Here is a 4850-nt window from a genome sequence, read left to right on the forward strand (position 1 = left end):
TGCAATGTCTTGGCTCCCACGAAGAGAAGTGTACCTCACGAGTGCACATTGGTGGAGGTAAGAATCGCGCTGCGGCGAGCGGTCTTTGAGCTACTATGTGCTGCAGTGTTCTCTGGTGTTGCGGTGGTCGATGGTTCAAGTCTCAAAATAGGAGAAATGCCTTTAATGTCTTAACATCACTACTAACACCTTCGCAAAATCTGTCCGTCTGGTGTCGTGTGATGCCGCTGAGTGGAATGTTGATAGATGGATGGGGAAGAGTGGAGACGGAAAAGCTTGTTGGCCAATCGGAGAAGTGGAGAGGGGAGAGTGGGTGGAGAGGAGAAAAGTGCTGTCAGGGTGTAGTAGAGGAGGGTGTTGAGTGGCGAGGAGCTAAGTGGAGATAAGGGCAGTGACTCCTACCTACACCCTCTAGAGAAGAGCGTTGCGTGGGTTTGAGAGGAGGGTTGCCAGTGGAGAGGGTAGGCAAGGGGTAAGGCCGTAAGTGGAGATAAGGACATTGACCCTCCACCGCCAGGCGTATGTGTTCGGCGATGGATGCGCGGCGCGTGGAGAACACGTGTACACGACGTGCCACATGCTAACGCATATTATGCCGCATGAATCACAACGATCATCTGAGATTTTTAAAGCGAAAGCTTTACTACTTGCACTTTCAGCCTTTGCCGTGGCGCGGCGGTACCACCATTGACCTTTAGTTGACCTCTGTGTGACGTCATGTGTGACATCACGCCGAAGAGAAGGGCGACCGATTCGCGCCGTCACAAGCCGCGGCAGTGCCACCACCGGCGCCTAACTCCTGCGCTCTCCGCCAGGAGCGCAACAGGTGTTGTGACGTCACGCCGAAGAGAAGGGCGAGCGACTCGCGCCGTCGCAAGCCGCGGCGGTGCCACCACCGGCGCCTAACTCCTGCGCTCTTCGCTAGGAGTGCGATTGTGGCGTTACGCTGAAGAGATTAGGCTCGACTCACGTCGCTAGAAAGCAGTAGCTGTGCCAACCACCAGCGGCTTAACATTGCTTCGCGATCTCGCGCCGTCCGTGTGCGACGGCGGTGCACATGAACGGTGGCCTGACTGGACTGGATTGTACTGGACTGGATTGGATTGGATTAGAATAGATTAGATTACATTGGATTGGATTGGATTGTATAACCGATGCATCGCCACAAGTCTAACCACAGGCACCACCACCAGCTACACTACCAGCTGAACCATGGCGTAGGTACGGATATTGCTTTCGCAATTACCGGGCTTAAAGGTGCCCTGCGACGTAGATAAAGCATGGGGTCTTTATCCTTTGTATGCAGAGTAAGGGACATTGTGAATCCCGAACGCGCAATGGGATCGCCGAAATCGTAATATTTGATATTTTAATCTTCGCCAGAAATGCTTGTTTCGAGCCGATGGTGTCGCAACGCGACGGCCATTTGCGGCAGCGGAAATGAGGTGGCATCCAGATAGGGCGCTGCCTTTCTGATTGGTTGGGCGTCCAGTTTGCATATTGTTCCTTTATACTTGCGAAATGAATCCAAAATATTATGTCTCTGAGTACTGAAAGCTTTTCGCATGCCACAAAACCTAGAAAGAAGCAGGGAAAGCGAACGAAAACTGACAAGAATACAGCTAGGGGCGACACTTTCTATTCCGCTTCAAACCTTCATGGCGGCCAGCACTGTTCAAAAAACGTTGGCTCAAACCAGAAAGCGAGCGCTTCGAGACCGGCCGTGACCATACCAAGACCGCAGCGAAAAAAAAAAAGCCATTGTGAAGATAAAGGCCGGACAGAAGACGGGAGTCCAGTTTGGGGTGGAGGGGGGCTACTGCCCACAGCCTTCCAGTCCGACTAAAAAAGAAACTTCGGGGAGCTTCCTTTGTTGTTAGTCACCCCTGCCCTGACTACAGCGTCGCGTACACGGGGGGAAGACGCCGTCAAAATGCGCGGCTGTCTACAGCCCCGACAAAGCAACGACTGCATGCACGCTTCCGCTGCGTGTGCGCTAGGTGCGGTTCTGATTGGTAGCGCCCAATCTCGGTACTGGGTGAGTGAAATGGGCGAGTGAAGTGCGTTTTCGTCTGAGCTCTTCATTTCGAATTTTCAGAGTGGAATAACTTTCGTTTGCATGCTCCGATTTCAATAATTCTCTTTGCTCTGCTCTCTGGAAAGCATGATGAATCTATTTAATGATATTAACTGGTACTGAGGAAATCATCGCGGTGCCCCTTTATTAACCAAGCTAAGCCACAGCGAATTTTTTTTTCTTTCGGAATCTAAAGCGCTGTATTGTCTCAACAGCTGAGGCAGCTGCAGAATGTGATGCGTACCTGCCCCGTGCTCTTCGGTTTCCTCCGCCCACTCGCGGCTCCCAGTCGGCGCTGCAAAAGGAGCAAGTGACACCCTCACCGCTGTGTAACATGCGCTCGTAGGCGCGTCTGTAGTAAAGTGCACTAGAATAAAGTGCACTTCACTTTATATGTAGTTCTCTCTCTGGTCGCGCGGCGTCGGTTTCGGCCATGTCCGGCCTAAGAATCTACCTTTTTCACAAGGGTGAGCTGCGCATACGTTCCTCTCCAGCTCCACTGGCTAAAAATGAAAACAGTCAGTTCCTACTGCGCATGCGCAGTTCATGTTAGTGACAGGCGCATGCGACAGATGGCGGCAGCTGTCAAGCGCCATTTCGCAGGTGCAAATGGCTCCTCGTGGTACCAGATCGCGCCAGCGTCTCCCACTTCGGTTTGGTTTCAACCAGTAGCAGACGAATTTTCACCACTCCCCACAGAGCACCACATCTTGTGAAAAAGGTGGATTGCTTGAGCGGCGACGAGAATGACATTTTCGAAATTTCAAAAGCTGATATGGATAGTATTTACGGTGAGCTACACGCCTCTCAATAAATAAATAGCCTATAAGAAATAGTTAACAGTTAACTGTTGAATATTAGTTGACCAGCCTGCTAGTTAGCACGGCTTAGTGGAATTGTGATGCACTACATCGCTGACAATGCATGCCAAAAAAAATCGATCTAACTAAAAACGCCTATTTAAAAAAAAATGCTGAGGCATGCGATGAAAAGCTGCTACCGTATTCGGCTGTCTCCGCCCGTTCGCCCTGCGACGCCTGACCACTCCTCGGACGCTTTGGATTATTTTCTCATCTTTCGGGCGCGATGCCTACTCCACAGATGAATGAGCCATTCAGTACAGGCTACTGCTCTGAACTTATTCGATCGGTGCGCGTACGCTACACACACAAAGTGAAAATTTGCGACGATGTAGGTCCGTACACGCTGCGACCGGGAGTCGACGCGGCGATGGGCGTTGATGTGTTCCCTGAAGTGACCCAGGGAGATATCGTGTACTCTTTCCAGCTTTGTGAAATTGGAAGAAATGAAAGCCTTGTAATAAATGGAGGCACACAGCGATTTCTACAGTATAGGTAGGTGAGAAGCCTGTCTGCGATGCGCTTACGAGACGAAAAGCTCGGCCTCGGCACGCCGCTTTCTCTGCCGTCATTGCTCGCTGCGGTCGTGGCGATCCGAACCAGCTTTCCTTGTGCTGTAGCTATAGACCAGATTTTTTTACCCTCGCACGCAGTCTGCGGGCGCGCTCCTACTCTCGACATCAGTCGCCATCTGTCGGCGCGCGCGGCCCGAGGGACTGCGGGTCGCGCCGGCGCCGCGCGTAGAGCGCATGTTTACGTGTTCGCTTCTGCCGTTGTTGTGCTCCATCAGCTAACGTATGAGGGTGTGGGCTGTGCGTCACTGCTCACATTTTCCATCCTCCTCCAGACAGTACTGCAGATATCTTGCGCGCAGTTACTCGTTAACGTGACATCCGAGGGTAGCCGACCAGGTAGTGTACGGACTGGAAACCGGCACTTCTAAGCAGATTTCTGCGCTGTCGTGTCGTTTGTTGTCGCCTTTTACGTGCGATATCATCTATGATAATTTTATGCATCAGAATGTAGATCTATTGATTTGACTCAGTGGAGTAGTAACTGATTAGGCGAGCTGCAGACTGAAGGTTGTCCCGACGGAGCGCTTGTTTCGATCACCAGTACGTGTTCGGCATCCTTGCGCTGAGCTTGCTCTTGTTCCCATTAAACCCATTTCATGCACAGGATTGTAAGCACGACCGCTACCGATTTCAGCTGCTTTTTCCGCACGCATGTCAAAGGGGTCTGGGGGGCAAAGGTTTATCTATAGTATGTCTCGGCTGTTGGTATCTACACTACTTTGGTTTGGTTTGGTTTATTAAGGTTTTACGTCCCAAAGCGATTCAGGCTATGAGGGACGCCGTAGTGAGGGGCTCCGTAAATTTCGACCACCTGGGGCTCTTTAACGTGCACTGATATCGCACAGTACACGGGCCTCTAGAATTTCGCCTCCATCGAAATTCGGCCGCCGCGGCCGGGATCGAACCCGCGTCTTTTGGGCCAGAGCCGAGAGCCGTAACCACTGAGCCACCGCAGCGGTGCGGTATCTACCTTATTCATAGGAAAATACTATGCGCGATTTCATTACATTTTCCACACTTAGCCAAACGGCTACGCAACGCTCTCACACGCGGCGAGAGCTCCTGAATAAAATAACGCCACTTCGGACCTCAGAATTAGTGAAAGCTGGATTAGCTGCTCATATATCTATTCAAGCTTTGATAAATTAAGCGGAAGTACGTTTTTATGCACCAGGTTGCATAAACCATGACAAAATTTGTTTTCTGTTGGCGCTGCGACTCAGTTGAGCTCACAGCGGTAATTTGTTGATAAACTGGCGCGGCGACAAGAAAGCCCTGTTTGTGGAAGGGGGGTGGCTTTATGGCCAGCCGGCAGGAAGGAATAAGAGTGCATGGGAA

Source organism: Amblyomma mixtum, chromosome 8 (assembly GCF_055824585.1).
Source record: "Amblyomma mixtum isolate Tamu chromosome 8, ASM5582458v1, whole genome shotgun sequence".
NCBI classification, from domain to species: Eukaryota; Metazoa; Arthropoda; class Arachnida; order Ixodida; family Ixodidae; genus Amblyomma; species Amblyomma mixtum.